Here is a 13,005-nt window from a genome sequence, read left to right on the forward strand (position 1 = left end):
TTTTCCTAGATTCATATTTCGTACATTCCATGTTCCGATGATTAATGGATGTCTGTGGCTGTTTTTCTTCAATTTGAGTGGTGCCACATCAGCAAATGAAGATCTTGAAAGCTTTCTCTTTTCCATATGAGTAAGGCTGATTTTACTCTGATGTTGCAGCTCCTGCCCAGTCCTACTTTGTGAGCTTTCTAAGCTAAGTGACTCATCTTTCTCCTCTGTATTGGACAAAGTTTCTGGAACCAGTCTCATAATTCCTGCTATACTTGAGCCTATTGTTGCAGCCACTGTTTCACTCTGTCTTGTTGAAGCCTTTCCCCTTCTTATTGACCCTCCACTTCACCAACCATGATATCCTTCTCCAGGGATTGGTCCCTTCTGACAAAATGACCAAAGTAGGTGAGACAAAGTCTAGCCATTCTTGCTTCCAAGGAGCATTCCAGCTACATCTGTTCCAGGACAGATTTCTTTGTTCTTCTGGCAGTCCATTATAATTTCAATATTCCTCATCAACACCACAACTCGAAAGCATCAACTCTTCCTTGGTCTTCCTTATTCATTGTTCAGCTTTCACATGTATATGAGGCTACTGAAAATTCCATGGCTTAGATTAGGTGCTCCCAGGTCTTCAAAGAGACATCTTTCCTCTTTAACACTTTGAAGAGGTCTTTTGCAGCTAATTTGCCCAGTATAATACTTCATCTTACTTCTTGACTACTGCCTCTATGGGTGTTGATTGTAGAACCAAATAATATGAAATCTTTGACAACTTCAATCTTTTCTCCATTTACTGTGATGTTGCTTATTGGTCCTGTTGTGAGGATTTTTGTTTTCTTTATGTTGAGTTATAATCCATACTACAGACTGTAGTCTTTAATCTTCATCAGTAAGTGCTTCAAGTCATCTTCACTTTCAGCAAGCAAGGTTGTGTTGGATTCTTCCTCCAATTCTGATGCCATGTTCTTCTTCATATAGTCCAGTGTATGCAAGGTAAGATTTCTCATTCTTATTTGTGGATCAGAAAAGTTCGCCCCAGAGAAATAAATTGATGTTGCTATAGTTATATTATCTAGCAAGGATTTTATTTCATGAATAATTGCTTTGAAGAGTATATTCTTGGGTATTAAACATATGGATCATAGTCTCACCCGACTTAATGTTATTTTTGTGGTTATTTTTATTTCTACCACCAGACTATTAATTGTCTGAACTTTGAGAATGATTCTTAATCCTGCACAGGTTCTATTAGGAAAATAGAGGCTAGGATAAAAGTTTGACTAAGAACAAAATTATTCTTGCCTGCTAAGACCTATGATGAATACTTAGGTTACATTAAGTTTCTTATTGCCTAATAATAAAATTTCCAATTTAAGTTTCAGACATTGCTCCATACTTTCTTCCTCCTGTAGGTGGTTCTAGTACTACTAATTTTAATTTTTTTTGTTTCTTTTGCTTTTAACATTTGTTTATCTTCTCATTGTTCCTAAATTCAATTTGTATCCTCCTTTCCCCCAGCTATGTGTCTCTAGGCATTTTACTGGTGGTTTTACCAAGGCACAGCTCCTATATTCAGTGATTCTTTTCTTTGCTCACCAGCTTCAAGTCCTATGCTCCGTGTAGACTAGAATTCTAGATATCCACTGAAGTTGAATCCATATTCTCAGATATTTCTTGACTTTTCTCTCTCTCTTTTTTCTCCATTGCAGTGCAGTGAATTGCTTAATATGACCCTTCTAGCCATATTCCTCCATTTTGTGATGTATTTTAAATCTTAGCCTATCTTGTGGCCCAGTACCTAAGGCATCTGACTGCTAACCAGAAAGTTGGTGGTTTAAACCTACCTGCCACTCTGCAAAAGGAAGATGAGGCAATCTACTTCTGTAAAGGTTTCTGCCTTGGAATCCCAATGAGGGTTGCTATTGAGACAGGTAGAGTCAAGCTCACTTAATCAAGCAGCCAGTGACTCAGTATTCTTGCTGCTGGTGCCACAGAACTGCTTTTGATTAACAACCCTTAAGGAAGATAGGGGACCATAGTTCAAAAGGCCCACATGCTTGACCAGGACCAGTTATAAAATGTTGATAAACATTTGGAGTTGTCCTTCAAGTAACTCACCAGGTACAGAGGATGCACAGTAAAATTCAATGCAATTAGCAAAGTGACCTTCTGCCAGAGGTAGTCAAGAACAGGAGTCCCTTGATAGGACTTGAACCAGGTTCCAGAGAAATCATGCATGCACAACACTCCAGAATAAGCCATGTCAAGCATCCCAGAAACCTTTGCAATGGGTTCCATCTTTTTTCCAAAAGCCTGTGCAGTGAATCCATTTTGGCTACTTTCTGTGTGCACCTGATTTTCATAGCTCCACATTTTTCCTGGAAATGCCCACCCATTTTATCAATAAAGATGATGATGTTTTCCTACCTAAAACCTTTTATGAACTCTAGTTAATCCTTTGTTCTGTGAGAGACTGAAGACAAGTGTAGGTGGAAGCCCCTTTCCATTTCTTCCTTGTGAGACTTTCCCTCTCCTTTCTCATTAATAAACTTTGGTTCATGTGGACATTTTGCCTCTCCTGTTCAATTCTTTGTCAGTAGAATTCAAGAACCCTTGCTTAGGGTCCCAGGAGCCCCTGTAACACTTTAAGTCACAATCAACTCTATGGCAGTGAGTTTGGGGTTTATGCCTGTTTAGAATAGAATATATCCTGAGCCCTGCCTTTCTGGAGTGTGTGACACAAGTCACTGTCCTTAGTTTCCTTGAGGGTATATATGTGAATGTTCTAGGAAAGTTTGCTCTGTCTTACTTGAGATACTACATTTGGTTTGCCAGTATCTCTCTCCCAGACTTGAGACAACAGCCAGTTTTCTGATCTGCCATTTTGGTTTTGCCAGCCCCTGCAGCTACGTAAGTGAGGAGAATCTTCCAGACCTATGCCTGGCCCACAGATTTGGAATTTTACAGCTTCCTAGTCTCCACCACAGCATGAGCCATTTTCTTAGCAGTTTGTGAGTTCTGTGAGATGTTATAGAGAAACACAGAACTCAAAGACATGAGGGAGAGCACTGAGGGGACGAAGAGTTGATGTTAGACATGATGGAGTGGTATAGCAGTTTGGAAAAGTTAGACATTTGGAACATCTTTAACCTCCACCTCATAGGGAAAAGCCTTGTGCTGACCCTTCTAAAAGAAATCATTTTGAGCAATCCTGTAGTTGTCTTGTTAGTATCCTCATTATTAGAGGCTTAGAAATTTATCCCTCTTTGTATCTTACACTATGCCAAAAATTTACTTCCAAGTGATGCTGTTAATACACAAAAGAGATAAAAATAAAGACCTTTAGAAATGAAAATAAAAATAATTGTTTATTTCAAAGAGGTAGACTTTAGAAAATACAGCATATAAAGGTTAAATTTTGTTACTTATTGACTGATATAGATAGCCCTCAATTTTGCAAGACACATTTTATCAGGTGAGTAGAGTGTCATTTGTCCATCAGGAGTTATAATTTACTTAAGGAGATGGCAGGCCCATAAAAGTGAATGCATCTATTTAGACTGAGCAAGATTTACCAACATCAGTTATCACTTTTAAAACCTTATGACTTTCATTAATTGTTAGCATCTTTATAATTTGGCTTTTTTTTTTTTTTTTCCAGGGTAGGATTGGAAATAATTGTATTAGTAGAATGCTAACACCCCATAAACTTCCAAGAAACAACAGCCAATAACACACATATATAATACAGGTCAGGGCTTTTTCACTATGAAACCACTTACTTTTTTTTCCTGAAAATTCATCATTTGTGATAATTAAGTACTATAATAAAATTTTTTGCTTGTGCCTGTTAAAGTTGCCATTGATACTGAAATCATAATGATTACTTATTGATGCAGACTAGGGCAATTGTGGTGAACAGTCTTGCTGTGAACCAATTCAACTCAACATTCTACATACAGTTGAAGTAAAGGCTCTCAGAAATTACATCAGAAATGTCAATAAAATGACAGACAGCAAGAAAGAAGAAACTCTATTGTCTAAAAGAAGAGAAAAATGTGTTAAAATATAGAAACATTTAATGTAACAAGGCATTTTATACTTGAATTTCTCCCCATTATGCTGATTAGTTTTGAAATGCAGTCTTTGAACAGTGACAAGTATATTATATGACTAACCACATGGATATTATATATTTTTTACTCAGAGAGAGAGAGAGAGAACTGTTGAGCTAATTGAGAAAATATTGTGAGAATACTAAATTTTGTCTCTGTGACATCTTGTGGAAGCCTATTTTTTATAAAATTGAAGATAGCTTTAACCTATTGTGCCAATTCAGGTTTGAGAAATACAGTTGACATTTTTCTGGTGATTATTTATTTATAATTTTGGTGGAGTAGTGCCTAAGGCATTTGACTGCTAACCAGAGGCTTGCAGTTCAAACCCACCATTGGAAACTCAAGGAGGGGTCTCTATGAGTTGAATCTGACTCCATGGCAGTAATTTTTTATTTTTTTTTTTTAATTAGAATCAGAGGTTATCCACAAAAAATTTCAGAAATATTTCATGTTAGATAATGATTAAAAGATAACTTTTTTTCCCTCAGTGATAGAGTTAGTTATAGTATTTGTAGAAAATCTAGAGAGTCATATAAAAAAAAAAAAAAAAAGAAAAAACTCACTGCTGTTGAGTTGGGTCTGATTCTGATTCATAGCAATCTCTCTTTGGGCATAGAATAAAAACCTTATTATACACCATCAGAATGTTACTTTTAACATATTAGTGTAATTAATAATTTATTTATAAATATTTTGTATCCCACATTTAAAGAATTAGGTATCTTAATTTGATATAAATAGGAGCTCTGGTAGCATAGTGCCTAAGACATTTGACTGCTAACCAGAAGGTTGGCAGTTCAAACCCACCAGCCACTCCTCTGAAGAAAGGTTGGGCAATCTACTTCCATAGTGATACTGCCTCGGAAACCCAAAGAGGGGTCGCTATGAGTCAGGTCTGACTCGATGGCACAGAACAACAACAACAACAATTTGATATAAATAGTAATAACAGCTAGTATTATTGATTTATCTGCCATATATACTGCAATCATTTATAAGCATTATCTCATTCATTGTTCAATATAATCTAATGAGGTATATTATATTATTTTATTCATTTGATAGATTAGTAATCTGAGTTATAGAGAATTTAAGTAACTCACTCATCCAATATCATTGAACAAATGACTGGTGCTCTTTTTGAGTTGTAGAATGACATCAAGAACATCATACATGAAGAAATAAAAAGTCCTTAAAAAGACAGGAAAGAAAGAGTACGGATGTCAGAAGAGATGCTGAAATTTGCTCTTGAAGGTAGAGTAGCTAAAGTAAATGGGATAAATGATCAAGTAGAAAAGCTGAACAGAGATTTCAAAGGTGGCTTGGGAAGACAAAATAAAGTATTGTAATGAAATGTGCAATAACCTGGAGTTAGAAAATCAGAACAAAATACACTTAGTATTTCTCAAGCAGAAAGAACTGAATAAAAATTCAACTTTTTAGTTGTAACATTGAAGAATTCTATAGGAAAAATATTGAACGACAGAAGAAGCATCAAAAGAAGTTGGAAGGAATAGAGTCTTTTCTGGTTACCTAATTCTGCTCTGACAAGAATATACCACAACTGGGGTGGCTTTAACAAATAGGGGTTTAGTCTTACAATTTGGAGGCTTTAAATCCAAGTTCAAAGTGCCAGGCTCTAGGGTGAAAGCCCCTTAGCCCTGGGCTTCAGCTCTCCCTTCTGCTCCCAGCACATTGAAACTGGAGGCTTTTCTTCACTCAGCTTCTGGCTGCTGAGGCTGACAGGCCCAAGGTCAACAAGTAACAAGGCACAGTACTGATACTACCAAACCACAGGACAGGCCATTAATTCAAGTCCATTGAAAGTCCCAAGATTGGCTGAGCATGGCAGGCTGCTGCCGTACAACTTGGTTTCATGCAGGCTTCAAGCATATCATAAGCTAGAGATCGTTCCCAAGGCTTCTTCTTATATATATGAAGCAGATCACATCCCTAAGGCAGCTACTCAGCTGCTCACAGTAGATTCCACATGGAGTTGATTACCAGTCTCATCATGGAGAATACTACAACCAACTGCCCATCGACTCAACTAGTCCCAGACAAGTTGATGCACAAACTTAGCTACTACAGAGTCATTGTACCAAAAATAATTGGTTGACATTCAACCACTTTGGGAGATAGTATGTTTTCAAGACCTAATGGTGTAGAAGTAAGAAGTTCAAGCTGCATTGAAGGCATTGGTGAAAAACAAGGCTGCAGGAATTGATGGAATATCATTGAGATGTTTCAACAAACAATTATAATGCTGAGATTATGCACTCATCTGTACCAAGAAATTTGGAAGACAAGCTACCTGGCTAACCAACTGGAAGAAATCCATTTTGTGTCCATTTCAAATAAAGGTCATCCAACTGAATGAGGAAATTATCAAACAATATCATCAATATCATAAGCAAGTAAAATCTTGCTGAAGATAATTGAAAAATGGTTGCAGTTGTACATCAATAGAGAATTACCAAATAATCAAGCTGGATTCAGAATAAGACATGGAAAGTGGGATAGCATTGTTGATGTCAGATGGATCTTGGCTGAAAGCAAAGAATACTAGTAAGATGTTGACTTGTGTTTTATTGACTAAGCAAAGGCATTCAACTGTGTGGATCATAACAAACTATGGATAATGTTGTTAAGAATGAGAATTCCAGAACACTTTATTGTGCTCAGGCAGAACATGTACATAGACTTTGTTGTTGTTGTTATTTGCCATCGAGTCAGCCCCGACTCATAGCAACCCCTCCTTGGGTTTCCGAGGCAGTATCACTACAGAAGTAGGAATGCCCAACCTTCCTTCCGAGGAGTGTCTGGTGGGCTTGAACCACCAGCCTTCTGGTTAGCAGTCAAGTGCCCCAGGCACTATGCTACCAGAGCTCCATAGAGTAAGAGACAATTATTTGAACAGAACAAAGGGATACTGAGTGGTTTGAGATCTGGAAAGATGTGTGTCAGGATTTTATTCTTTCACCATACTTATTCACTCTCCATGCTGCACAAGTAATCTGAGAACCTAGACTATATAAATAAGAACAAAACATCAGGATTGGAGGAAGATTCATTAACTACCTGTGATATGCAAATGACACCACCTTGCCTGCTAAAAGTCAAGAGGACTTGAAACACTTACTGATGACTATCAAAGATTATAGCCTTCAGTAAGGATTACACCTCAACATAAAACAAAAATCTTCAGAACTGAACTAATAATCATCATAATAAACAGAGAAAAGATTGAAGTTGTCAACAATTTCATTTTACTTGGACACACAATCAATGCTAATGGAAACATCAGACAAGAAATAAATTCACATTGTTACATTGGGCAAATCCGAGGCAAAACATTTCATTAATGTGTTAAAAGCAATGATATCACTTTGACAGCTAAAGGGGCGTGACCCAAACCATGATATTTTCAATTGCCTCATATGTATGCAAAAGCTGGACAATGAATAAGGAAGACTGAGGAGGAATAGATGTCTTTGAATTATAGTTTTGGTGAAGAATATTGAATATACCATAGATTGCCAGAAGAATGAAGAAATCTCTCTTGAAAGGAGTACAACCAGAATCCTCCTTAGAAGCAAGGATGGCAGGACTTCGTCTCATGTACTTTGGACATGTTATCAGGAAGGTCAAGTCCCTGGAGAAGGACATCATGCTTGGTATAGCAGAATGTCTACTAAAGACAGGAATGTTTTTAACAAGATTGATTGACACAGAGGTCGCAACAACGGGCTTAAACGTAGCAATGACTGTGAGGATGGCATAGGACTGGGCAGTGTTTCATTGTGGTGTTCCTTGACAGCACCTAACAATGTCATAGCCTAATTTATTAAAATCTCTTTCTAAATACCTTGTAACATATTTCTTATTATATAATATGTTAACTGTACACTTACCTAAACTGAATTTTATTATTAATATTCAGTCTATTTTTCAATTTTCACTATTATCGATAATATTACAACCAAAATATTGGTCAAGTAATTTTGTCATCACTTTGGATTATGTTTTAGAATTAATTAATAAAAGTTGATTTAATGAGTCAAAGGTTATAAACATGTTTAGAGATTTTAGGACACTGCTGAACTGTTTTCCAAATGTATTGTAATGATTGATGCTCCCACCAGTAAAGCTGTGACTTCCCAATTTCTTACACTTACCAGCACTTCAGTGAAATTTGAAGAAAGTTAGAGATTTTTCTGTTTCTGCTTTTTAGTGAGAGAGCTTGATTTATTTCCTCTTCTGTTTCATAAATCTTCAGTTGCCTACAAAAAATTTAGAGAAGAAAGGACATGCAAAGCTCTTGCTTAGGAGTACTTTCTATTAGGGGACTGTCAACTAGCTGGAATTTTTTAATTTGTAATAAACTCTGATTTGCAGAAAATGAGATTCACGTTAATTGGAACTTATTCCACAACACTCAGTACTCTGATATATAGTGAGAAATTAGCAAAGAAACTTAATAATTAACAATGAAGAGTCATGTTGCTTTATGGAGATGACTGTGTGTTTCTGACACATTTACCTTGGAAATGGTGACAGAATTATGCAAAAAGTAGTAATGCTGAAAAGAATATGTTGTTATTAGGTGTTATCGAATAGGTTCCAACTCATAGCAACAGAAGGAAACATTGTCCGTTTTTGTACAATCCTGTCGTTACCATGCTTGAGCCCATCATTGCAGCCACTGCAGTAATCCATGTTCTTGAGGTTTTTCTCCTGTTTCTCTGACCCTCTATTTTACCAAGCAAGATATCCTACTCCAGGGAAAAGTCTGGCCATCCTGGCTTCTAAGGAGCATTCTGTCTGTACTTCCTCCAAGACAGATTTATTCGTTCTTCTAACATGTTCAGTATTCTTTATCAACACCAATAATCAAATGCATCAATTCTTCTGTGGTCTTCCTTATTCATTGTGCAGCTTTGACATGCGTGTGAGGGTATTAAAAATATCATAGCTTGGATGAGGAACACCCTAGTCTTCAAACTCCCATCTTTATTCTTTAACATTGTAAAACTTCTTTTGCCATAGATTTGCTCAATGAAACACATCACTGGATTTCTTGACTACTGGTTCTGTGTGTGTTGACTGTGGATCCACATAAAGTGAAACCCTTGGCAATTGCAATCTTTTCTCCATTTATCATGATGTTGCTTTTGGGTCCAGTTGTGAGGTTTTCTGTTTCTTTATGTTGAGTTGTAATCCATATAGTAAGTGGTAGTCTTTGATCTTCACCAAGAAGTGCTTCAAGTTTCTTCACACTGAGAAAACAAGATTGTGTCATTGGCATATTGTTAATGAGTTTTCTCACATTCTTGATACCTAATCACAAGAGAAAAGTTGTGTGTTACTTTAGAAAGCGGGATTTGATTGCTTGCAATAAGCCAGGTTGGCTCTTCTCAGGCTCTTCAGTTGTCTCTTTCAGGAGATTAGATGATCTTGAGCTCTTCAAGGATTTCTTAAGAATTATGGAGCATGCTTTTGAGGATACAGCTTTTGATATATCATCAATACAGCTATGATAGCATCATAAAATTTGTTTGTTTTGTTTTAAATGCTACAAGTTGCTGTCCAAGTTTTCTCTTGAATGGTTTCCTTTTTATAAAACATTTTCAACCACTATTTTATTTGGGAGTTAAGCTGATTAAAGATAGAATTCAGGGGGAAAAAAAGGAAAATATCATGAAAATAAATTATGAAACATCTTGTGAAATAATATTTTTCACAAATGATTGGCAAAACTAGTAATCAACACAACTTTTTATTGTGGACTTACTCAGTGCCAGTTGATATTTCAAGAGCCATATGAATATCATTTCATGTAATTATTACAGTAAGCCTGGTAGACATAGCACTTATTACATATGTAGAGAAGAGATTAAGAATGATGTCTGTCCCAGGTAGTTAGGGGTACAGTGGAATTTCAGAGACCGATTTTTTTTCTCATTTAATTGCCCATATCTTGATACTCAAACTCTTATGATAGTGTTGTTGTTGTTAAGTGCCGTCGAGTCGGCCCCAACTCATAGCGACCCCTCCTTGGGTTTCCGAGGCAGTATCACTACGGAAGTAGGATTGCCCAACCTTCCTTCCGAGGAGTGGCTTGTAGTTACCTTTTAAAAAAATTATGTCTATACTTGGATTTTAAGAGTTCACATATTTTGAAATCGCATTGGGTACAGAATAATGTTCTTTGTTTCTACACATTTTTTGGGTGTGTTGCTCGGTTCCAGGAGCTAGCATAAAATTCTGATAGTTAAACTCCTGAAAAAAGAGAAAGAAAAATCAATTATTCTTTTCACTATATTTCTTCCTTTGTTTAAATAATTTATGTAGTCTCTTTACTTCACTTGCCACATTTTATCACTTCAGGCATGTGATTTCAATTTTACTGTCTTTTAAAGAATCATTTTAAATTCCAAGCAAGTAATGTTTTGCTCAACATCCATTTTATGCATGGGAGACCTCTGGTTACATGAATAGTATTGTTTTATTTACATATCTCTAAGTCAAAAATCAAATGTTGCAAGTGCTTGTTTATTTCCTTACTGTTCTTCTTCAAGTGATTTCTACTTAAGTTGTCATCCCTTATTAAAAACTGCAAAGCATGAAAACGAATTTTGTATTTTTAATTTTCTGTCAATCTTTCTTGGTAGTCCTGTTTCTAATGTTCATTACATTCTTTTAATCAAACAGGAAATCTGCATTTTTAATATTTTTATTTAACATTTTGTCTAAATTTAACTATTCCTACATACAAAAATAGTGTTGGAAATTTAGTTTTTACCTATTTATACTCATTAATTTAGGTGCTGTTCAAAGGCAAACCTAATTCAAGAATCACCAGGACATAATTATTTTTGGAATGCATCATAAACATTCACAAATTGTAATTTAGATTCAATCTCAATAAAGTTATCTTTCTCTTCTTAAAACTAGGTGCTAAATTTCATAATGTACACAGGAAGTTTTCTTTTCTTTCTTTTTTTTATTTTAATTGTGATTTGAGTGAAACTTTACAGAGCCAATTCACTTTCCATACAGCAGCAGTTCACATACACTTTGTGTCTTGGCATTGACTACAACTTACCACAAAGCAACAGCTCCCCTCACTTTTCCTCCCTATAGTTAGCTCTTCCCTGAGTCCTTCCCTCCATGCACTCCAGCCCTCTGAGCTATGCATACACACCTCTTCTATTCTCCCATGATTGTTCTCTCCAAGGAATGCATCTACCTAATGTAAATATTCACTTCATATGCCTGTCTTTTGTTTGGCTGCAAGCCCCAGGTGTAGGTTCAATTCTAGACCTGAAAAACAGCCAGGGGTCACAGTCTCAGAGGTTGCACCAGGCTCTATCAGACCAGCAAATCTGCTCCCATCCCCTTTTTTTCCCCAAACAATTTTGAGTTTTGTTCCATATTGTTCTTCCACCCTATGCAGAATCTCCTACATAGATCCACCTCCAAGTGGTTGATAGGGGTAGCCGTGCACCATCCAGTACTTCTGGGTCTCAAAGCTGTATAGGCTGAGGAGTACATGGTGGACCAGTCCAGTCACCTGGATTGTTTCCATGAATCTTTGGTTTTCTTCATTTTTCTTTGCTCTGGAAGAGAGACCCATCATTGCATCTAGATGGCTGCTTGAAGCTTTTAAGATCCCAGTCACTGCTCATGAAAGTAGGAGGTAGAACAATGTTTGTGTAGTATGTTATGCCAATTGAACTTGATGTCCCCTGTGATTATTGTCCAGAGCCCACAGGTCCAACTACTTACTCCCTCTGGGTAGCTGGCTCTGGCGAAGAAGTGACTACAAACTTTTCCCTTGTCAGCTCTACTATAGACTTGGGAATTCTTACAGAACATAAAAATACACTTGTAGAAACATTGTCTGCCAACCCTATACATGGTCTTGGACACATTTCTCCCTGCACAGACATAGCTAGTAGTTCAGTCTGTCCACCCATCTATCCATGTTTGCCTTCATTGACAACACAGTACTGTATATGCAAAAGGGTTCATCTTTGTTGTCTGTACCTCCCATGTACCTCTCTGTCTTTCTCTTCCGCAATGGCATGGTGTTGATCATTCACATTTGGTACATTGCCCTTCTCTTTACCCAAATCAATACTTGTCTCCACCTGCCTAACAGTGTTCCCTACCCTACCCTCTCACTCCTGGTAACCAAGAAAGAAAATTTCCTTCCATAAATAAACGTTTCCTTGAATTTTTACAATAACAGACTAATACAATTTCTGTGATTAACTTATTTCACTCAGCATAATGTCCTCCAAGTTCATGCATATTATGTGGTGTTTTGCAGATTCTAGGTTATTCTTTAAGGTTGCATAGTATTCCACTGTGTGTATGTACCATAGTTTGGTTATCCATTCCTCAGATGATGGACATCTAGGTTGTTTCCATCTTTTGGCTACTGTAAATAGTGCTTCAATGAAGATGGTGTGCATATATCTGTTCTTGTCCTGACTCACTTTTTTAGGATATATACTTAGTAATGGAATGGCTGGGCCAAATGGTATTTCTAATTAAACTTTTTAAGGAACTACCATACTGCTTTCCACAGTGGTTGTACCATTTTATGATCCCACCAGCAGTGTATGAGAGTCCCAATCTCTCCACATCCTTGACACCATTTTTAATTTTCTGTCTTGTTGAACTTTGTTACCAGTGGTGGGGCAAGATGGTATCTCATTGTTGTTTTGATTTGCATCTCTCTAATGGCTAATGATTGTGAGAATTTCTTCATATTTTTGTTGGCCACCTGAATGTCCTTTTTGGTGAAGTGTCTATTCATGTCCTTTGCTGATTTTTCAATCGGATTATTTGTCTTTTTGTTGTTGAAGTGTTGGAGTTTTCT

The sequence above is a fragment of the Orycteropus afer genome, unplaced genomic scaffold (genome assembly GCF_000298275.1).
Source record: "Orycteropus afer afer isolate SDZICR_OR568_19922 unplaced genomic scaffold, OryAfe1.0 scaffold00033, whole genome shotgun sequence".
Taxonomy (NCBI): domain Eukaryota; kingdom Metazoa; phylum Chordata; class Mammalia; order Tubulidentata; family Orycteropodidae; genus Orycteropus; species Orycteropus afer.